This window comes from Haemorhous mexicanus, chromosome 31 (genome assembly GCF_027477595.1).
Source record: "Haemorhous mexicanus isolate bHaeMex1 chromosome 31, bHaeMex1.pri, whole genome shotgun sequence".
In the NCBI taxonomy this organism is placed as follows: Eukaryota; Metazoa; Chordata; class Aves; order Passeriformes; family Fringillidae; genus Haemorhous; species Haemorhous mexicanus.
In genome coordinates this window covers 1,329,207-1,352,777 of record NC_082371.1, presented here as the reverse complement: position 1 = coordinate 1,352,777, position 23,571 = coordinate 1,329,207, and the positions used below count along the sequence as shown (strand labels likewise).

General features: G+C 56.9%; 1 protein-coding gene across 4 annotated transcripts in view; it reads right to left on the bottom strand.

The window, feature by feature from the left end:
• The window catches only part of MEF2D (myocyte enhancer factor 2D), a 76,093-nt gene extending 53,338 nt beyond the window's left edge, over positions 1-22,755 (bottom strand). For 2 of the 4 annotated variants that reach the window (XM_059871252.1, XM_059871259.1), the window contains exon 1: positions 22,664-22,755. The gene's annotated coding sequence lies outside the window, so the exon portion shown is untranslated. Of the gene's footprint in view, positions 1-22,192; positions 22,320-22,663 lie in introns of those variants that run through there. The other 2 variants (XM_059871258.1, XM_059871253.1) reach the window with 2 other exon arrangements.
• Positions 22,756-23,571: the final 816 nt, after the last annotated feature.

Genomic DNA, 23,571 nt, shown 5'->3' with positions numbered 1-23,571 from the left:
CTTTGGACCTGGTGGGACTTCCAGCACCAGCAAACCCCAGTGAACCCCCAAGTCTCCATTTTGCAACATTTTGAGCTGGTACAAAGGAGCAAAGCCCCCCCTCACTGGCACTGCCAGCTCCCTCGTCTGTCCATGCTCGTCCTTTGCCCCGCCAAGCGAGGATCCTGGCACTGCTCCCAAAACCTCTGGAGGATTTCAAAAGGTGACCATTCGACCTACACAGTGAGAGCAGGCCCTGCTGAGGGGCTGGGGCTGGGTCAGGCCACTGGCCACTCCCAGGCTCACCCCACCACACTCGTGCCTTCCAAGCCTTCTCGTTACAGACAGAAAAATGCTGCCCAGGGAAGGGGGGAAGTATCATGTTTTCAAAATGCTGTTATTTTATAAGCTGAGGGAAAAAAAAACCACATAGGGGTGGGAAGGAGGTGGCAAAGACAAGTGAATTCCCATTTCTGAGTGAAAAAAGAAAGGGTAAAGACAAGACAATCTTTATGCCCAGCTTTGGGGCAGAAATGCTGAGCAGGTGCTAACACTGCTCCTATTTGAAAACCAAAGCTTTGGTTTCACCAGGTAACAAACCAAAATTCCTCAGGGCAGGAGAACTACAGGAACCTCCTGGGATCCCCATTTTTAGCTGATGCAGTTAGGCTGGCACAATCTGCCACGCAAAGGCAGCAGGGAGCAGCTCCAACCTGCCTGTAAGGATCCTGGAGGATGTGCAGGATGGCTTTGGTGATTTCCCTGGATATCTCCTCAGCTGATGCTCAGCAGCCCCTGTGCCACAGCCAGCCTTTGCTTAAACCCTCAAACACATACATATGCCCACATATATAACTCCAAAAAAGATATATATTCCCATACACATAGCCCTCTCCAAATACACATATTCTCATATATGTAACCCACCAAATATATATACCTATATTCCCACATGTACAGATAAACCCCAAATACATATTTATTCCCATGTATATAAACCCCAAATACATACAACCCCTGCCTACATCATACATCCATAAAATACCCCCAAATAAATAACCATGGCCACTGCCCAGCACACAGCTGGGAAGCCCAGGGGAGATGGATGGGCAGAAGAAGCAGCCTTGGGGCTGGAGGGGCCAAGAGGGAGGCGCAGATTGCGGAGGGGAAGAGCCCCGACCGCAATCTCTCCTTCCCCTTTTTTCATGTTTCCTCTAGCAACGGGCTCGGGGCTGCAAACATTTGGATGCCAAACCCGAACTTCCCCACCTCGGGCTCCCAACCCAGCCCGCTGCTCCTGTGCTAGGTGCTCATGGACTCCCACCCCAAACTAGGGAGACCCCAGACCCCATTTCCCAGAGCTGTGCCATGTCAGTCTCAGGGAGTCCCAACAACAGCAAAGAGCAGGCAAAATGAAAAAAAAAAGAAAGAAAAAGAAACAAGATGAAAAGGGACTTTCTCCATTTTTCTCCATTTCTCCAGTCCACGAAACTAAAGCACTCAGCCATAGCCCAGCCTTCAGTTTGCAGCAGCCACTGGGAATATCCCCAAGGTTTAATTAGACCTGTTGAGCCTTTTCCAGTTCCAGTTTTCCTTTCCTCTGGCTTGACACCAAGAGGTGTGAAGGAACAAACTGGGAGAGATCTCACTCCAAGCAGGAGCACCAGGCAGGACAGGCTGGCAGTTAAGCACAGTGAGAAGCCCCAGCTCCCAACCATCCAGTGGTGCCAGAGTCCCAGCAGCACAGCACCAGGGGCTGTGCAAAGGGGGACAGGAGGAGGAAATCCACCTCCAGTGGCACGGAGGTGCCCAGCAGGACACTGCAGAGGTGAGCAGTGACCAAGAACGATGGCACCAGCCAGCTGTGCCAGGGGCACATGCAGAGCACGACCACCTCCACTGAGCTCCTCCAAACCCCACGGAGGGATGGCATGAAGGCACCCCAGATCAAGACAGGGTAGGAATTGTCGGGGCTCCCACACCTGCTCCACCAGGTCACCCTGCATGGCACCAACAGGGTCCCAGCATAGCAGCAAATGCAGCCCTGGATGCGGGCAGGGGAAGGTCAGAGCAGCACAGCTGTCACTGCAAGTGTTGCAACAGCGGCTGCTGGCCCTGCAAGGACCACGGGGACATGAGGGGGCGTCAGGGGGGTGGCACAAGTGCAGCCGTTGGAGCCACCGAGTTTCGCTCTGGCTGGCTGAGTTCCCCTTGGGCAGCAGAGATGCAGAACTGAAACCTGCAGCTGTGTGGCCGTGGGGGCGGCCGGAGGTGCAGCGGGCTGGGGACCGGCACAGCTCCCGGGGCAGGGCCACGCGCCACCACACCAGTGACCAAAGGCTGCTGGGGACCAGGGCGAGCAGGACACCAGAGGCAGACAGGGGTTTTCTCTGGCTCACAGTGCCCTTCTTGCTCCTGCCCTCTCTGCACAGCTGGGCCACTCAGCTCCCTGCAGCTGGCACATCTGGGGGGAGCAGAAATACCCTGGGCGTGCAGGTACCCACAGCTGGGCAGGCTCCAGCTGCCATGTCCCTGCTCCAGGAGCCTGTCCAGGGGCTGACACTGCTGCAGGACAGTGCAATCCCAGTCCATTGGGCAAGTACTGGGCAGCATGGAGTGGTCCCAGCGCCAGCAGCACCTCCTAATGCAGGGAAACTGAAGCACAGAGAGGGGATGTGAACCACAGAGCTGGATACACAAGCATGTCCCAAACCCCAATTTCCTCCCCCTGAGCAAGACACTCACCTCCTTGTCCCAGCCTGCTGACACAGCAGCACAAGGAAGACCCCAAAACTGTCCCCAGAACCCCCAGGGACATCATGGGGGCTCCTATAAGAGCACAGGGACACCAAGATGTGGGTGCCCCATACTCTATGGGTGAGGGCTTGCCCTCACCCCGGTGACAGTGACAATACTTCAGGCCACATTGCCACCTGCTGGCACCAGCCCTGGGGGCTGAGAGCACTGGCACCTTCCCTGATGGGGACAGCAAGTGGCTCTGTGCTGGGTATCAGGTCTGGGCCCATGTCCATGTTTGGGTACAACAGGCCACTGCCATATCCAGCTGGAGCAGCCCCTCCTCACATTCCTGAACTCGTTTTATCCAAGCTGGGACAGTGCATGTGCAACCCTAACCCATCCCAGAGGTGCTGAGAGGGGCTGTGGGTGCCCCCACCCTGCTCACACCCCCCGCACTCTCCTGAGCACCAGTGAAAGTGCTGCTCCAGGAAGGCAGGAGAGTTCACAGCAGCAGGGAAAGCTGCTCCAGATCTGCAGTTCCAGCTCCTGCTGGCATCTCCAAGGCAGAGGTAAAGCAGAGATGGCACCATCAACTGCTTTGCCACCCAGACTCCCTGCAAACCTTCCTGATGCCCCAACAATCTCTCCTGTGTGCTGCTGCCTCTCCCCAGAGGCCACAGATCCAACTCCCACCCGTCTCTCAGGCCATACTCTCCCTCCTGTCCCATGGGGAGAACAGATCCTCTGCCACTGCTCTGCAGTCATCCACGTCTCTCATCCCCACAAACCCCACCCAAGGCACGTGGAGTGGAAATCCCACCTGCACACGCCTGACACACACCTACAATTCATCCCTGACACTCCGTGAACACCGACTAACACAGCCCCCCACGGTTACACAATCAGGGCTGGAGGAAAATCAACACAGAGTGCGGCTCTCAACAGACATGGAGAGCCACTGTCCCCAGAGGGCAGCAGGTCTGGGACGCCATGGGCACAAGGAGCAGGTGGGTGACGCTGGAAGGGACCCCACCCACAATCTCAGCCCAGCACACCCGTGCACACATCAGCACCAATGGCCTCATCACAGGCAGGGCTCACATGTCTGCAGCACTCATGTGGATCCACGTGAGCAGCTCGTGGAAGGCACCAGGAGCTGCTCTGTGCATGCCCAGCATGGGCAAAGCACACGGAGCCCTGGCAAGCAGGTGCCAGCTCCTCTCACCTCCCACTTTGGGAAGGATCCTGCACGGGGCAGGTCTCCAAGGACCCCACGGGAGCTGCCTCAGGCAGACCCAGCACTTCTCCCTCCCAGAGCATGGGAACCTGGCTCTCTCTGGGTGTCTCCACCCTCGCCGGTGTCGAGGCCAGCTCAGCCCCAGCCCCAGCTCTGGCTCTGCCAGACAGGTCCAAACTCCAGGGCCACGGGGTGAGGTGTGGCCGAGCAGTGTGGGCCGAGCCAGGTGGGGGAGACAATCACCACCACTAAGAGCAAAGCCCAGGCCCCTCACGGCCTCGCTCTGCCATCACCTGAGTCAGGAGCCACCAACCATGGGGACCTTCTTCATTGCCACAGCCTGGGCAGGTGGCTCAGGGTACCAGCGGTCACTTGGCCTGGCCTCTCCCCATGGAAACCAAACAAACACGATCACCCATGTCCAAAACTTCCAGCCCATCCACCTCCCTGCTCTGACAGGTGGTAGCAGCTCCTGAGACACCTCTCAGCTGCAACTGGCTGACATGCTGGGCTGGCAGAGGGCTTTCCCAGCCTGGGCTGCCAGATGAGTCCCCCAAACCCCTTCCAACAGCACTGCAAAGGCAGAAGGATGAGGTGGGCACATGTGAGGTAGGGGGACCAGAAAAACCTCCACCTGCCCCTTGCTGCTGTCCCCCATCCCAACCCAGCCCTGCAGCCTTGCTGAAAGCTGAGAGCTTTTTGTAACCTGTCTGTAAGGGCAACCTGCAAACCACTGAAGAGAGCTCCCTGTGGGGAAGAGAGGGGCTGCTGTCAAACACCAGCACTGGCAGGCTCACACTTCATTCTGGGCTGTGCTGCAGCCCCTCTGGTGTGTCCAGAGTGGAGCCAGCCATGGCCAGGGCTGCTGCCTCCAGCACCCCTTAACAGCCCCTCCTGCACCCTGCCAGCAGTGCCAGCCATGGGCAGCAGCAGCATCAGAGAAAGCCCTGCAAGCAGCTGGAAAATCACCTGGCACAGACCCCATCTGAGCCAGAGCCAGGGCTGCTCAGCCTTGGGGAGCAGAAAGGGTGTTCACCCCCAGGCAGTGTGCAACCCTGACCCCTCACACACACTCACAGTCCCATGGCTGAGCACAGATCTTTGCAGGGCTGCATCCAGAAGAGCAGGTGTCACATCCTGATGGAGCAAGGCTTTGCCACCCAGCTGCCTCTGAAAACCCAGAAGGGAAAAACCCTAAGCCAGAGGCAAAATCATCCTCAGGGTTTCCCAAATCTCCCAGTTCAAGCCCCAGCTCCCTTCACATCCTTGGCAAATCTCTGTGGGGAAGGCGCTTACTCCCCAAACTTCAGATCCACTATTTAAAAAAAAAAAGAAAACCCACAAAAAACCCCAAAAAACAACAACAAAAAAGATTAAAATATTTCTCCCCAGCGAGGTGCAGAGAAACACACATTCGGTGCCGTCGTCAGCAACTCCTACACCACCCCCCACGTACTCCACTGCAACGGGGGAGCAGAAGGGGGTTCACAGGCACCTACACTGAAAAAATGAGATTTCTGCCTAATTTGGTTAATCAGGCAACTGAGCAGCATGGATCCATAGGAGAATGTCCTGTGCTCCCCCCGTGGGGCAACAAAACCTCCATGGCCAGTGCGAGCATCACCTTCCTCTGACAGTTCCAAATCCCAAATCCTGAATCCTGCTCCCAGTTTGAGCAGTTTGAGCATACTGGTAACAGCAAATGCAAAAAAAAAAAAAAAAAAAAAAAAAAAAAAAAAAAAAAAAAAAAGGGGGTTAATCAAGTCTTGGAATCACCAGAAAAACTCATGGTGCTGTCAAAGGGGACCACGGACCTAAGCACCCTTGGTGCTTCTTACCCTCAAAACCCTTCAGGGGCTAAAGGAAAATTGGAAAATTCAAAGGGAAGGGAAGGTTTGGGAAGGTTAGGGAAGGTTAGGGAAGGGAAGGTTAGGGAAGGTTAGGGAAGGTTAGGTTAGGGAAGGTTAGGGAAGGTTAGGGAAGGTTAGGGAAGGTTAGGGAAGGTTAGGGAAGGGAAGGGAAGGGAAGGGAAGGGAAGGGAAGGGAAGGGAAGGGAAGGGAAGGGAAGGGAAGGGAAGGGAAGGGAAGGGAAGGGAAGGGAAGGGAAGGGAAGGGAAGGGAAGGGAAGGGAAGGGAAGGGAAGGGAAGGGAAGGGAAGGGAAGGGAAGGGAAGGGAAGGGAAGGGAAGGGAAGGGAAGGGAAGGGAAGGGAAGGGAAGGGAAGGGAAGGGAAGGGAAGGGAAGGGAAGGGAAGGGAAGGGAAGGGAAGGGAAGGGAAGGGAAGGGAAGGGAAGGGAAGGGAAGGGAAGGGAAGGGAAGGGAAGGGAAGGGAAGGGAAGGGAAGGGAAGGGAAGGGAAGTAGCTCACTGGCCCAGAAGCCAATTACAACAAATGGAAAGTGTTTTGCTTTTTAATCTCCTGATTTTTTTAGCTAATCTCTCCTTTGGAAAGGGACGATCGGCTCAGCAGCAGGATGCTGCCAGGGGGATATAGCACGTGTGGAGTCCCAGCTGGGATGGAAACTCAAGTCCTTGCTCTCCAATCCTGCCCTTTTGGGGTGGATTTATCCCGTTTTTTTCTCAGAACAACTGTACAGGGGCAATGAAACAACAGCAAAACATCAGGAAACTTCTGACCAGGGGATTTTGCTGTGTTTCTGTCTCTCTTTTCTGAAGAGGGGAGTTTTCTCTTTTCACTTTGAGTTTTTCACCAGTTTGCACAGGAGGATTTGGAGGTGGGAAAACCCTCCCCAGCCAATGCAGACCCTTCTGCTTCTGTGGGCTTTGCCCTCCTTGGAAGAAAAGCCAAGTCCTACTCCTCACCTGCCCAGAGATCGTGTAATCACAGAATTACAGAATCATTTCAGTTGGAAAAGACCTTTAAGGTCAAGAAGATGATCCTTTTCCTGCTGCAAAGGAAGTTTCATTCTGGGGAAGTTCACAAAAATGAGAAGTTTTAGAACTGAAAAGGACCACACGCACCCAAAAATGTGTTTGTTTCCTTCTCCAGTCCTGGGCAAGACCTCCACAGGATCCAGCAGAAGGGGAAAACCAGACCCAGCAGTGCAGGAGAAGACAGGACCCTCCTCATCCACCACCACTGGACAGGACACTGGAGCTGGGAACCAGCTGGAACCTCTTCACCCACCCAGACTCTCCCAAGCACGTGGAGAGTCAGAGGAGGGAGGAGGCCGTTGGATGCCATCCCCAGAGCCCATAAATTACAGCAGGGAACAGAGTTGCATTTGCCCTATTTCTTATCTGCTTGGAAATTGCACTGCTTTCCCAGCTGCAAAGGCAGCTCTGTTCCCAAGAATTTCAGCAAAGCCATGACCTCTTTCCAGGATCGTACAGTATATGGTGGCGGGGAGCCAGGGCTAATTATAGGCACAGGAAAAGGGGAGAGAGGCATTTGGAAAAGCTCTACCTTCCCAGCCACAGGGAGTGGGGTAGCACAGCCACAGCCAAGCCCCTGACAGGAGCACCCCAAAGGGCTGCAAAACCCAGGCAAGGAGAGTGAATCCCAGGGATCCAGTCCTCCTGGACTTCACTATCCTCATTCTCTGGAAAGGTGAGGAAAGATAGAAAGATGATGGAAAGACGAAAGCCAGCATAAATCTTATCTCACAATACTTCACAGTTCCAAGGTGCTCTGGTGGAGAGGGGAAGCCCCTCAGGGGGAGCAGGACAGGTCAGCACCACCCCAGCCTCAGCCAGAACCAGTCTGTCAGTCCCACACCCGGAATCTGAGCACAGGGTTCCCTGGAGAGATCCCATCTCCTGAAGGTGAATGATGCCACAAGCCCCTCACTGTGCCCTCGTGCCCCAGCACTGCCCAAAACACAGCCTGCACAGCTGCTCCCCAATGTGGAGGCAAATAAACGTGCATTAATTTACACCCCAGCCAAGGCTCTCAGGCAAAGCCACGGGCAGGCTTAGAGCCAAGTTCATTGTCACTCACTGAGCAATGTCACAGGAGCCACCTCCCTCCCTCGACCCACTGCAGAAGTGGACAAGGACGTGGTGACACACGTGCCCACGAGACCTTCCAGCAGGGAGGAGGCCGGGCAGCAAAGTACAAAACAGGCAGCAACTCTTTTAACCACCAGGCTCCTCTTCAGAGCCACACTGCTGCACGAAACAAAACCTGGGGAAGGTAAAAATCCCACCTAATGTTTTCTTTGAGGAAGGAAAAAGAAAAGGCAGGAACCTTCTCGCTCGCCGCAATGGTTTTCATTTTCCACCAAATTAACTCGAGCCTCGACTCTGGCTGCCGGCAGATCCCCTCCTGCCTGCTCACTGCCTGTGTGCTTGTGGGAATGTGTGGGTGTGTGGGTTTTGTTTTGCTTTCTGCACCGCTCTGCAGACCATCTCCTGCTCTGGGCCAGCGCAGCCTGCATGGCTCAGCCCAGCTCCATCACCCAGCAGGGTGGACATCCCACTTCTCCAGCTACTCTCCTCCTCCAAGGACTTCCAGAAACATGGCCTGCAGGTATCCCAGCCCTCAGGGTGCTGCAGAGCTGTTGTCACTGCCAGTCACTCTGAGAAGGTCCCTGTGTGGAGGGGAGGGTGCCAAGGCTGGGTGCTGCAAAGCGCTGGCATGGCTGTGCCCCCTGGGACAGGGGACAGCACCAGCGCAGCCTGCCAGCGGGAGAGCAGCTCTCACTGAAGGAAGGAATCTGCCTGCCCATGCTGGGTCCAACTGATGCCCTTTTCTAACACTCCTGTGGCAGAAGGAAGGGGGATCAGTGCACACCCTGCTCCTGGCAAGACCCTTGGGATCACCTCCTGCCAGCTTCCAGGATAACAACCCCAGCTACAACCCTGCCCTTGGTGCCTGGCCCCGGCACTGCAGGTGCTCCCAGAAACAACCTACAGACTGACCAAGCCTTGGTACAAACCAAAACCAGCACTTTCTATGTGACACCCCCCCTCCCCAGCTCCAACGCTCCTGATGGGCACATCAAGGAATGGATGGGAAGGCAAACAGAAACAGAAACAAAGCTCACACCAAAGACCAGCACCCGGCACCCCCCAGCACCCACCCCACCTCAGCCGCAGCACAGAGCACAGACACCATCCCCACGGAGCTGAGCCCACCTGGCTGGTGCTGCTGGCACATCCTGGTGGAGCACGTGGCCTCAGCGGGCCAAGGCAGCCCCTTCCCACCCAGCTCGGCGGGCGCCGCCACGCACGGCTCAGCCCTAACGGGATAACAAGCTCACAATGAGATCCTAATGAAGGATTAGCGAAATACAGTTTAAAGAGATTAAGGCTGGGTGCAGCACTGAAACTTTTTTATTTTTTATTTTTTTTCTCCTGAGAGGCCAGCAGAGGTGAGACACAGATTACAGCCGACATGGATGGAGCTGGCATTCGCCGCTGGCTCCGGCCACTCGGGATGGTTTTCGCATCGCATTCGTGCAAAGAGGGGCCAGGGCTGTAAAAAGGATGGAGGAACGCACAAAAAACGGCTTGTGGCGCCTGCAAGCCCTGCCCAAGGCGCTTCACAGCCAGCCAGAGGCTTCCTTCATCTCTCCCCTCCCACATCAGTCCCTTCCCATCTGCATCCCAGCTGCGCCCGATGCTCTCAGTCCCGTTCATAATGACTCTTGATGTTATCCGCCCAAGCCGGAGCCTTCCAAGGAGCCCCAGGGAAGCAGGTACTCAGCTCTCATTCAGGGAAAGTTATTAATAGTAATTTCTTGGCTCTGCACAAACAGAGCAAGAAGTCAGCCCTGGCCTGGGAGCGCTTGGCGTGACTGCCAGCCCCACGTGCTCCGAAAGGTCAGGAGTCTGGTTCGCCCCCAAATCAAACGAGGATGTTTAAAATAGAAGGCAACACATCTGGGGTTGCTTTTTGGCTTGTTTTGACCACTCATATTTTTTTCTTCAACCACCAACACCACATATTTTCTCCTCCTGAGAAAGGACAACGTGACTGTCGCCCCATCACGGGCACCCAGGAGTGGGAATTTGCTAAGCCAGCCCCAAGAGTGCTAATGCCCAGGGGGAAATGGGCGAGCAAGGCTGGTGCTGGGGGACAGCCCTGTCCCACGAGCAGGGGGGCAACTGCTCAAACCCACCCCTCATTTCAGCCAAGTCCTCAAAAGCCACGCGACAAGAGGGAGGTGGGGAGCTGAGAAACATCCCTGTTGAGAGACTACAAAACAAATCAAATGAAGATGTTTGGAGCAGATCCAGATGTTTATTAGTGACGCACATGGAGGTATAAATAATTATCCGGTAGGAATTTTGTTCACAGGCAGCTCTCCCTTATCTAATCAGATCTCAGCGCGACATGGCCCCGGCCTCCCCCTGCTGAAAAAGTCTTGAGAAAACCAGATGCAAAATAAAAAAACCTCACTAGGGGCACCAATTTAATCCCATTAATCACTGGATACTGGGAGCAGAGCTGCCAGCACTCAGATCTCATCCAGGCACAGCTTAAGGGAGGATTTTTTCCTCCAGCAAGAGCACTGGCAGAGGGTCAGATCCTGCACGAGGGTGCAGAGAAGGGCCAGGAGCCGAACCCTCACACCCTGCCCCATACCCAGCACCAGGCACAGCTGAAGTGGCATCTGTGGGGACAGGAGCCACCGTGGCACTGGCTGGGCCCGTCCACACCAGTGCAAGGAGCTGCACAAGCTCACGCCTGTAAGAAACCAACTGCTTAAAATATAACTGACCAACAAACCCCTCCCTTGTCCGGCTGCGTGGTACCGACCGGCCTCTCCACGCCCGGACACTGCAATTACCTAAAAATAAATGGACCACAAACCTCAAGAGGCCAAATGACTGAGGGGGATGAGGACAGCAGGGAACGTGCCCCAGCAGCACCAAGCCGGCTGGAGGGAGCAGCAGCCATGAGCAGCTCTCAGGCACCACCACGAAGCCCAAGCCAAAGGGTTCACATGCAAGCAAAAAACAGGTAGAAAAAAGGCTTTACTTGCTCAAAAAGCACCACCTGAGCTGATTTTTCCTGGCCCTTAGCATCACCTAGCCCATGGGAGGTGCTGGCCCACTGAGCTGCACCACCACCCCCCACATCAGCAGCCCCTCACCCTGCCAACCCCCCCAGCACTGGAAAGGCCAGCATTTCCGATGGTTTTCCGAAAATTTAACCAACCCAACCCACCAGAGGAGAGGCTGCAGAGGGTTTTGCAGTGGCCAGAGAGGAGCAGTGTTGGAAACTTACTGCAGGAAATTGGCCGCTCGGCTCCAGCTCCTTGTCCCTACTGGTGGGAAAGTCTATAAATCTCTAATAAAGAAAAAAAATCCCCTCCCATTTTATTCCTTCTCTCTCCCCCCTTCCAAAGGATTGCGAAACTGAGAGGGCAGCCAGGGCTTGGATTCGCAGCATTTCTGAGTTCCTACAGAGTCTGGGCTCCCTGCCACCAGCAACAGCGGCTCTGGGGGTGTGGAAAAAGGGAGGAAAAAAAAATAAAAAGAAGAAGAGGAGTAAAAAAAATATATATATAAAAAAGTCCTGTTTATTTTGGGGGATGAGAGAGAAAGCTTGCACTGCACAAACCAGGGTGGAGGGGGAGCGAGGCTCTGGCACTCCTGCAGGCACCACGCGCTGGGAATCAAAAAGGTTTGGTTAAAACACCTCAATATTGGGTGGGAATCCTGAGCTTGCAGAGGATGCTCATTCCCAGAGTGCACATGGGCAATAAGCAGCCTCATATAGAGGGAGGCAGCACCCCCCAGAGCAGCTGGACCCCCTGGAGGGCACCCACGGGTGCCAGTGGCAGCTCTGCCCTGCCCTGCCCTGACGCGGCCCCGGGCGCTCTGAGGGGAATTACTGAAGACAGGCTGGAAGAAAAGCCTGCTCCAGCCGTGACCCAGATTCCCCTCCAGCCTGATCCCTCACTGAAGTCATAATCCTTGGAGGGCTTCTGGTCTTTTTTTTTTTTTAAATACATCCCTGAGCGTTGCCATGGTGACGAGGGGGATGCTATAATTTCAGCATTATAGACTTCAGCGCGAGAACAGGAGGGAGAAGGTGGTGGAAATATGGATGAGCTGCACTGGTAATGCATTTTTAGGGAAAAAAAGAATTTAAAAAAATAGAAAAGAACCAAGGCAGCAGCTTTGCTTGGGTAGCAGAGGCTGGAGGAGCAGTGCCATGTCACAGCTGAAGGGACAGGGGATCATGGAATCATGGAATGGTTTGGGTGGGAAAGGACCATAAAGATGTTATTCCAACCTCTGCCACGGTCAGAGACACTTTCCACTAGACCAGGTCGCTCCAAGCCTTGTCTAACCCGGCCTTTGGAACTTCCAGGGATGGGGCAGCTTAGGCAACCTCTGCCAGGGTCTTACCACCCTCAGAGGGAGGAAATTCTTCCCCATATCCCACCTAACCCTGCCTTCTGTCAGTGTGAATCCATTATCCCCTTGTCCTGTCACTCCAGGCCCTTGTCCAAAGTCATCTCCAGCTCACTTGAAGCCCTTTAGGCACTGGAAAGGGCTCTAGGGTTTACCTGGAGCCTTCTCTTCCCTGGGATGGGGACCTGCTCCTGTGCCTCGGCCAGAGTACCCACTTCGGGGCATTGCTGGCACAGAGCTTCCCTGGGCACGAGCACTCCAGACCACGCAGGGCTTTGGGGGATGCAGGCTGCCACCCTGCCAGGAGGCACGACAAATCCTAAATGCCCCGGAAAACCTTGTGGAACCCAAGGTGCCCCTGAGCAGGACCACCCTGTTTTGGGGTGGCCTTAGCCCAGCCCTCCACAGCTCAGCACGCAGCCAATGCCAAAACTTTGCAAAGCAGCAGCTCCAAAAGAGCTGTCCTCCCTTTTTACCTCTATTTCCTACCACCTTTCCCTTCCAGCTGCAGGTCCCCAAGGTATCCCATTGCGAGCAGCACGCAGGACACCCTGTGCTCCTGTCCAGCTCTCCGTTGGAACAAAACCCACCACTGCCCATGTTTTTGCAAGGCCATGAGACACCTCTGGGTGCTCTTAAGGTCACACCACCTTGGTCCAGCCCTAGAGAGCCCCTGGGCTGATGTCTGTGAGTTTTCAGGCTGCTAGGTGACCTGTGACCCCACAGGAGGGATGAACCAGGAACCCCGATGGCTTCAGCCCCCTGCAGACCCCAGGGAGCTCAAGCTCTCCTGTGGCCCAGAAATAGCAAAACTGTACGAACAGAACCAGTTTTAGCCACGTTTCCACCCCGCTGGCAGCCCCACTGCCGGGCACTGAACCGGCACCTGCTGTGACGAAAAATTTCCGAAAGACGCACAAATAAAAATAAAACCATACACAAACACCTCTGCCCAAACCCCAACCAACGGCCCATGACCCCATCACGAGAGAGATGAGCTGCCAGGGACTCAGGGGGTCCCAAAGGAAGCCACACTGCCCCTGGGGATGCCAGGTCCACACCATGCACCACTGGGGAGATGAGAAAAAGCTCTGGTCTGGGGCATGGCATTTGGCACTGCATCCTCTGGCCATGCAGCCTGCACCCCTCAGCCTCTCTGAGGGGTGGGGGAGAGATCCTAACCACAAAACCCAGGTGGCCCGTGTCAGGGACACTGAGATATCTCTGTCTCAGTCCTGCACTGAGCCCTGGTGCCTGGGCACAGCTGAGTGAGGATCCTCAAAGGGCAGCGTGAGGCTGGGACAAAAGGGTCTCCTGAGCTCCAAAAGCCTAAATAAAACCACAGCACATCACTGCAAAAGTGGGAACTCCAGTGCGGGGTGGCAGCAGGGGCCAAGGAACCCCCAGCAGGACTCAAGGTGCTTGTTCCTCACTGCAAAAAATCTTGTACAACCTCGGTGGAAAAAATATTGTGACTGTTTTGTTTCCGTGCCCAAAGAGGAGCCAAACACCCAAACTACCACCTTCAGCAGCTGACCTGTCAGGCCTTGGGCCATCAGGGCACTTTCAGCAGTGCCCCGAGCTCCAAATTTAGCCTCAGATGTATTTATCTCTGAGAAGCTAAAACCAAAGCTTCATTTGCATAACAAAAAGACCCCGATGCTCGGTGCAAGTGCTGCTGGCAGGGCAGAGGACATGCAAAGCAGCCTCTCTCTCCAAGCAAAGGCACTGAAGGTCACCCAGGCAGATGCTGAGCTCACCGTGGCTGGTCCTCTCCCCTGGAAAGGACAAGGCAAGAGCATCTTCCCATAAGGAAAGCATCTTCCCAACCTTCCCACTTCCACCTCGTCCAGTTGGAGCAGCTCTCTCCAGGACAAAGGCAGGTGTGAAATCCTGCTCGCTAAAGCACACACTCACATCTGGCCCTAAAGCTGAAAGACCTGAGGGCAACTACCAGGACTTTTCCAAACTCTCTCAGTCTGTGTTGAGAGCTGGGCTCACCATTTTCCTCTCCTGGGTGCCAGTGGCTGGCAAGGGGACAGGCGGCTTCCTCCCCTCCGGAGCAGCACCCATGGGGAAGCAGGAACCCAGCCCTTGGCCTTTCCCCAGCAGCACCCCAAGGCAGCACCCCATGACCCCTGGGGCCCCCGGGAGCCCCCAGGAACTCACCCCACCGGGACCCCCACCCCTCCCACGGGAGCAGGCACAGCAGCTCCGTGCTCAGCTGTCGGACACCAGGTCAGCACCTGCTGTCACGCCGCGCCGGCGTGCCCGCAGCTCAACCCAGCACCTGTCCCGTTGTTTTGGGACAAAGTCCCTCCAGGAACTGGCGCCACCCGACCATCTCCTTATCTCACACCGACTGAATCCCCTCCTGCCCTGCCGCCCTCACAGCTCACTCAAAGCTCATCTGTGCCAAAGCCCAGGGCGCCACACCGAACCCAATAAAGCATCGCTGCACCCCAGGCCGCCCCAAGAGCCAGATGTTCACCTCTCCCCCCTCAAGGAAATGCCAGCTCTGGGGAGAGGATTGATGGAGGAGCGAGAAGCAGCCACCAGCTGCCGCGGGAAGAGGCCTTGGCTGCCTTCACCACCAGCATCTTGCTCCAACCATTTGTTCTGCTTCTATTTTCGAAAGCGCCGGGGCTCAGCGCTCGGCAGATCCCAGCCTCCCTCCCAGCCTCCCCACCGCCGAGCAAGGCGACAGATTTCTGCTAAGAGGCAGCGCAGGCTCCACTCCCCATCTTGGCAGAGCATCCATGCAGGACTGGGGATATTTTTGAGCGAGCGAGCCGAGAGGTGCGAGTTTTCCCGGCGGCTCGTTGCCGGCGCGTGGGAAGGACGGCCGTGGAGTCAGGGAAGGTTGAGGATGGATACGTGATTGATCCCTGTGCTTCAGAGCCTGGAGATGGGGCGTCAAATCCTCCTCAGTCATGCAAAGCCAGACGTCCAGTGGCACGTGGAGCTCTCTGGGAGAGCACCACCCAAGGGATGAGGCTGAGATAAGGCCTGAGTTTGGCTGCATCCTGACCCCCTGCGCCCTTCCCGGAGCCCCCACGCTGGTGCATGCTCTCAGAGGAGAGCTGGCATGCACACGCTGTCCATGTGATCCCACGTGCTGCTCCTCACTGGAATACTCCATGGAAAACTGCCCCACACCCAGGTAAGCCCTGCCTTCACCCAACCCCTCCACATCCTGTTCCAGTTACTGAAATAAATTTGCTGCTACCACATGGTTTTCCTAGGGGCAGAGACAAGTCTCCAGGGAACATGTGGTTTACCCCCTGGGATAAACCCAAGGGTTGGAATGAGATGATTTTTAAGGTCCCTTGCCACCTAAACCATTCCATGAGTCTGTGATAACTGTGCCTAGAGAGGCACCTCCTCACCTCCATGACCTCCCCAGTGGTACCAGCATCGGAGACACTTGGTGACACACAAACACTTTCCTTTCCCCCACGGTTCTTCCAGCAAGTTCTGAACCAGTCCAAGCACCACATGTCAGGCTCCGTATCCAACACAGCCAAAGCCAGAGCTCCTGCAGGAATTCCCAGCAGGAGGAGGGTGCTTGTGACAGAGCCAGGCTGCAGCAACACCAGGATTTTCACAAACTGTGGTCTTCAGCCACCCCAACCTGCCACCCATCATCGAGCCAAGCAGCTCCAGGGTGCCCACACAGAGCAGGTGTCACGGGTGCCACAGGACACTGCAGCCCAGGGATGGACACCATGCCCAGCCACTGGCATCCAGACAAAGTGGCTGCTCCCCCCAGGGCTGGCAGCTCGCTCAGATGCCAGCAAGAAGCCTGGGTGAGTACCAGCTCCACGGGGACATTTGTCACGATATTTGGACAAAGCACGACAGCTCAGCCCTCACCTGTAGTTACACAAACACACAGCCTCTCTGCCTCTGTATACCCAAAATGGGTGAAAACCACTCATTTCTGGCTGTCCCAGAAGGCCCTTCCCCACGGATGCCACCAAGGATCAAGAGCACCCATGCCTGGAGCCCAATCCCTGCCATTCCCTGCCCCAGCCCCTCAGTTTATCTCCTGCTCCCAGCACTGAGCACAGCAGCTGCAGGGCAGGACAGTCTTGGTGACTGCCCGTGCAAAATAAAAAAAGCCTGGTCAGTCAAAATAATTTGTCCACATTCTTTATTCTAATTTTTTTCTTCCCTGCCAGTGGAAACTCCTGCTCCGGCACCATGTCTCAAGGTTACTGCTAGGGGTGGGGGAGGATTTCAGGTTTTACAACTGAAAAATTCCAGACAGAAACCCAGAAATGTTGCCAGTCTTTTACTGAACAGAAGTTCTTTATCCAATTAATTTATTTAACTTCTATTTTTTTTACACTTGATGCAGCAGGTTTAAGCAAACTCCTGCCCCTCAGATTTTGTCTGTTTCGAAAGAAAATTCTCACTGATGCCATGAACATTTCCAATTCTCAATTTCCTTTTTAAGGAAAACCAAACCAGATGAATCTGACCCCACATATTTTCCCCACCTGCACGACATGGGATGTGTTCCTGGGTATGGCGCCTAGCAATTTTTCCCCGAAGCCTTCCAAAAATCAGAAAGGAAAAAATTTAAGAGTAAAAAGAAAAATTTCATCTTCAAAATAAGACAAGAAAAAAGATGCTTTCTAAAAGGATGGAGGAAAGTCACTTTGTTCTAAAAGGCACTTCCATTTAGAAAAGAAGATGAAAACTTCCAAGCAGGGCTATTTATAACCACTGCTTATATCCGTCAATAAAACCTTACACCTGAAGCTCCACCACAGCCTCCAGAGCAGGTACCCCCAGGCCCACAGCCCAGCACCCCCCGGGCCATGAGCTGCAGGATCCATCACACAGTAGATGCTGATAATCCCCCTATGGCAAAAGGAGGAGAGAGGAGAAGGAGAAATCCCACTAGAAATCCTAAGAAGATCCTTTGGCAGCCCTGGGGTGGGCTCGGGTCAAGGACCTGGCCCCACAGGCAGGTGCCACTTCCCAAATCTCGTAACTACTTTTTGGGGATGGAAAAAAAGGTAAAAAATAATTTGGGAGCCACGGATTTGTCCTGCCTCCTTCCCAAAAAAAAAAAAAAAAAAAAAAAAAAAGGCTGATGCAACAGCAGTGCTGCAGTGGGAGGTCACCCTTCCCCAGAGCCCCCAGCTCCCAACCCGTGCCCCAAGCACCCCAGCCAGGGGGGCTGCAGGCACCTCGTCCTGGAAGCGGTTTGGGGTTTGTGCCGGACGCTTGCAGCAAGCTGTTTGAAGCTCTGGAAAGAGAAACCATTCCTTCTCCTCCTCCTCTTCCTCCCTGCCCAGAAATAGGTCACTTAATTACCCCCTTTCCAACCCCAACCACCACTGACTCAGGACAGGAGGTGGGAGTGCTTCCACCCAGCGCCAGCAGCAGCCCAGAGCCACCGTGCTCGGCTTTGACCTTGAGCCTTTGTGCCAGCAGCACTGGGCTGACAGGGCACAGCCAGCACAGATGGCAGGGGCTCAGCTGCCCACCTCTGCATTCCAACTCCTGCTGGTCACTCACAGCAAGGAGGGTCAGGCTGGGGTGCTGCTCACCCCCTTCACACACAGCCACGGGCAGGGCCGTTGCTGCCTCCAGGAAAACCAAGGGCTGATGGCAATCTGGGAAATCCTACGTGTCCCGCTCAGCCCCAGCACGGCCCAGTCCGGCTGCCTCGGCATGGGACACCACGGTGGCTCCTGGGTGGTGGCTGGAGCCTGGCACATCCCAGCACAGGGACCATCCTGCCCTTCCAGCTTGTCCTCACCGTGCACCAGGACACACAGAACAAGAGCAGCAGCACACGCCTGCTCTGCTGGGGACTGGAGGTGCACGGAGCCATCTGAAGTCCCACTGGGCAACATGGCAGTACCCAGCACTGGGAACAGGCCCCAGCAGCTGCTAGAGCATTCCAGCAGTCAACCACAACCAGGGCATCTCACCATGAGCAGAGCCCTCTGGGTGACACTGATGCCCACCTCGTGTCATTGCCCTCTTTCCTATAGAGGAAGGTGCTCACCTAGAGCTAAGAAGCACCAGCCACAAAAAAACAGGCCAAGTTTCCCCAAAAAAATGTTCCCATGCAGCTCAGAGACCCAAGTCCCCCATCTTCTGAGCCCCCATTTAAGAGAAAGCAGACCTAGATCCCACCTCCCCAAAATAAATCACTCCAAACTGGAGTATTTATCAAACCTTTGCTCTCCACATGGGCATTTTTTAGGATTTTTTAAAGGATGCGGGCTCTTGTCTGTTTTGCAAGCAGTGGGGAGCTACAGTGGGGAGACACCAAGAGTGAGGGGAAAGGAAAAATTAAAGAAGAACCACAAGCAAAGCAAAGTGGAGTGCAAGATGCAAACCGACAGATCCGGGGAGGCAGAGCTGCTGGCAGGCAGACGGCGAGATCCATCTTGAAAGCAAAAGCAAACTGCTGCTCACACAGGCAGAGGGAAAAACCTAGAGGTCTTCAGCACTGCCTGAGCTCTGATCAAACAAAGTGATTAACAAATCTCAGCTTTTTATTGAAAGCTTCTCTAATTAGAGGAAAAAAGAAAAGGAAAAAACAAAACCAAACCCCTAAGAGTCACATCGAGTGGTGAAGTCCCAGACAGTGCTGGGGGGAGGTGAGGGGGTGATGCACCCCACAGTCCTGCTGGCACAAGGAGAGGGCAAACACAGCCAGGGGCACCCAGCGCTCACCCCGTGCCACATGTTGCCGTGCCTCCCCAGCCTTCCTCCTCCTCCCCTTCCTCCTCCTCACCCGCTCTCTGCTCACCGCGGCGGGCTCAGCAGCAGAGCCGAACCTTCCCGGGAGCAGGACTGTCATCTACAATAGAGTCACCTCTGAACCCGGGACGGCTCAGCCGCCAGGAACTGCCAAAATAGCGATAAAAATAAGAAAGAGCCCCTGGCCTGAGGAGTTCACCCTCCAAACAGATGGGACGGCAGCGGGGTGAGGCAGGGGGATATTTTTAGCTCTGCTTGCAGATGGGGAAGTCCGGCACAGCATCGACACGGCAGCCCCACCGCCGCCTGTGCAGCTCACCGTGCCTTGGGTCACCTCCATGTGCGCTCCCGGGCATTAACAGGATTTAATGGGATGCTGCCTGCTCACTTCCTGAGCCACAGGCACCACCTCCCAGGCCAGCTCACACCATCACAGCTCCACATGGCATCTCACCACCACTGCTGGGGGCACCCAGTGGGGCAGAGGTGGTCCGGGGCAGCGGAGTCAACGTCAGCAACCAACCCACACCCCGCTGCCTCTTTCCCCTTCACTCCCAAAAAGGCCACATCCCTGCAATCCATCACAGAGGAGATGCCACGCAGCACCCCATGGCGGGTTCCTCCCAGCACGCTCCAGGCGATGCCAACCTGACCCTGGCACGCACTCTGGCTTGGAAAAAAAGAGGGAAAAGCAATTTCTGCCCCTCACCACAGACGCTTTTTTAGGTTCAAATGACTCGCCCAGGGTGTTAGACGCATAGCTCGTAGCTGAGCCCTCCACACCTAGCTGAAGCCCTCCTGCTCCTTCGGGGATGTGCCAAGCAGCATCTCCCCCCACCCTCACACACATCCTTCCCTGGTGAGCCAGGGCCTGCACCAGCAGTGACACCTCCCTGCCGGGCAGCTCCCAGCACACGGCAGCTGGGTCCCACTCCCGTACTTTTCGTCCGACACTTTCGGCTTTGTTCTCCCTCTCACAAAGCCGCCGTGAGGCTGCCCTGGCAGCACGAAGGGACCTTGAAGTGGATGCAGTTTATGACCATATTTAGGCTCCTTTATGTTGCCAGAGTCACAGTAAAGGGCTGCAGCATTAAATGAGACTCAGACCCCACTTGTTTCACTTGGCAGCCTGGGAAAAATCCACCCCGGGTGACTCCAGCACCGTCCATGCCTCCACCCTGCCCGCTCGGGGACAGCACAAAATAGCAACAGCCCTTTCCAGCTCTGCAGTTGCACTTCCCAAGAGGAGCCAGGAGCCCCATACCAGTGAGGAGGGGGGAATTAAACACCTTAACCACCTCCCCCGTTCCAAGAACACCACCAAAGTGTGGGGAAGCAAAGGGACGTGCCCAAGGTCACCTATTGCCAAAGCCACCACTTCCCAAGGTCCCAAGAGCCCCTCAGCAGGACTGAGCACACACAGGGATGAGACCACTCAGCACGAGGAGCCCCTGAGCCGGTTTGTGCTGGGGGAGAGCCTGGGCAGGAGTGGAAACCCCCGAGCCACCTGACACGGGAGCTAATGTCCCTTCAGAGCTAATGTCCCTTCAACATGAGCACGTTAAATCCCTGCTGTGGCGGAGGCACCAGCGAAACCCGAGCAGTGCCCCCACCGCTGCTGCTGCTGCGGGGACAGCGGCCACCTGCTCGGAGCCGGCACAAGTGCAGATGCCTCAGCTCGGCAGAGCCGCGACAACTGCAGGGGCTGAAGGGCAAGGTGGGAGTAGAAAGGAGGATCCATGAGGCCCATCCACAGGTCTGTGACCTTCAGGAGCCCGTTCCAGTGATCCTGAGGGCAGGGCGAGCAGCTTGCTTTGGAGCTTCAAAGAGACAGGGCCAGCTCAGTGCTCCCACGCCAGGACCACCTGCACCGAATCAGCTCAGGGAAGGAAAGGACATAATGAGAATAACCCTCACCTACACCCAAAACCTGCACCCCTGGCCTGATGTGTCCCTGTCACACTGAGGCTGGCACAGCCCCTTCCCCATCAGCAGCAGGACTTCAGGCTGGCTGTCCTGGGACAGTGGTTTTGAAAACATCCACCTTGGCAAAGCAATGCCAGCCCAAAAACCCATACACAGTCACGCACTGCGGGAGAAGGGGCTTTGGAGGGACAGGATCAGGCCTTCCCGGGGTGGGGGCAGGCAGAGCTGAAGTGCCAGGGGAATTTGCAGCAGCACAGGTGTCACTGTCCCTGCCCAGACCCCTGCACACAGCAAGGGGGAGTCACTAGCCAAAACCGCGTGGCAGCTCCGACACTTGCGGAGGATTAGGAGGAGGGGACAGCCCAGCTGGTGGCCGTGCAGAGCTGGGGGTGCCATGGGGCTCCATGGGTGCAGGGGTAAGAGCTGCGTGTGTGGTACAACTGATCATGCTGCTCTTGTGTGTGAGAAGAGGAAAGGCAAATAAATAAAAGAATAAAAACCAGCGACAAAGCCAAAGGGGTTTGGGAGCTGCAGGGAAGGGATAAACTGCGGTCGAACGGGCGTCACAGATGCCGAACAGCCGCAGATGCCGGACGCCCTGTCAGCGCATCCCCGCTCAGCATCGCCGGTCCCTCCGGCCAAGGAAGCGCTCGGCACCGCGGGGAGGCCGCGGCAGCAGTGACGCGGTTCGGCCCCACACGACACCCTGCTCCGGCCGCTGTGGGATGGAGCCGAGGCACTGAGCCCCCCCGGACAAACAATCCCAGCTGTCGGCTCCGGAGCCGGCGCACGGCCAAGGCATGGACGCTCCAGGACTCGATTTACCGCCGGCTCTCCCAAAATCTGCTCTTGCCAATCAAACCGCAGCCCCCACCGGCACCCGGAGCCGAGCCGGCGGGTCGCCCCACAGTCCCCGTCTCATCACCCTATGTCCTGCCAGGAAGGGCACCCCCCAACCCCCGAAATCCGCCGGGCCCTGCTTCTCCCTGCGTCCCGCCAGGCCGCAGCGGGTCCCACTCGGGGTGGACGCAGTGTCGCGGGTGGGCTCGTGCTCTGTCACCGCGGGGGTCCCACGGGGACATTGCCCAGCGCCCCGCAGCGGGGTGGGCACCCCCAGCGCTGCCCCCACCCCACCGGCAGCACCCAGCGGGACCATCCCCGTGTGCCGCACCCGGCACCCGCATCCCCCCGTGTCCCGCACCCCCGCGTGTCCCGCGTCCCTCCGCGTCCCGCGCCGCCCTCACCTGTCCCCGCAGCGCCCAGGCCGAGCCGCCACCTCTTCCCCTTCCTCCCGCTCCCTCCTTCACCTCTGCACCATTTTGGTGACGGTTTGTTTTGAAGCCGAGGGGGGAGGAGGGAGGAGGGGGGCGCGGGGGAAGGATGTGCCGCTGCCGCCGCCGCCGCCGCCGCCGCTGCTCCCGCCCCCGCCCATCCCCGCGCCTCGGGGCGGCTCCGTGCGGCGCGGGGGTCGGAGGGGGTCCCTCCGCTCCTCTCCCCCCACCCCAAACAGCGCCGGGCGGAGCGGGGCTCCGCGCCCCCCCAAGGCCGCCCGGGGAAGGAGGGGGGGGGGGGGGGGCCGTTCTCGGAAGTAAGCGCCAGAAATCGCGAAACGTGAAAAGAAATAAAAAATAATTAAAAATAACAATTAGAAGGAGGAGAAAAAAAAAAAAAAAAAAAGCCGACGGCGAAGAAGCGCGAGAGCGGGAGGGACCCACCTGAGCGGGGCGCGGACCGGCCGCTGCCGGGGCTGCGGCGGAGCCGGCGGGGAGCGACCATGGCCGGGCCCGGCCCAGCGTCAGGGGCGGCGGCGGCGGCGCGGGCGGCCAATGGCCGCGGCGGGGGGGAGCGAGCGGGGCCGGGGGGGACGGGGTGGGACCGGGGCCGAGGGGGGCTGAGCCGGGGGGGAACCGAGGCCTAGCGGGGGCGGGCCGGGGCCGAGCCGGGCCCGACGGTACGCTGAGCCGGGCACGGGGAATCGCAGCCGGCGGCGGGGTGTGCTGGGCCCGGAGTTCCCTTCGGCCGCCCTCAGGGGCTGGCCTGGCCCCACTCGTGTTCCCCGGGCTGGGCAGGAACGTCCGGCCCAGCCCCGCGGCCACAGCGGCTGCCCCGTGGTGATGGGGGCACGGTGGGCTCTGCCCCAGCTCCCGTGGGGGATCGAGCTCAGGACAGCGGGTCGGTGGGTTCCAGGTGTCCCTGAAGCTACACAGGTGCCATCAGCTGCCCGTGAAGGTGCCAGCTGTGCTGCAGCATGCTGGATACAGCACGCCGAGGCAGTGAAAGGTGCCAGCTGTGTGTCCGGCACCGGCACAGAGCCCTCGTGGGTATGATGCTCTCTGCTGTGCCCGGACACAGCCCAGGGCTGCTCCTGCCTCTGGTATCGTCACTGCACTGGGCTTCTCCCAGCCCTCAGCCGGCCCTTCCCGCAGCGCCAGACCCTCAGCCGAGCACATGGCACCGCCGCTGGGCTCCCTGTGCTCCTCGGCAGCCCAGACCCTGCTCCAAGCCGGGGCTCTACGTCCCCAGCTCCTAAAGTAGCTGCAAGCCAGATAAACCGCTCTGTGCTACCCGCAAGAAACCCAACAGGTCAAACAGAGGCTCCCTCCTCTGTGCCAGGACAGTTTGG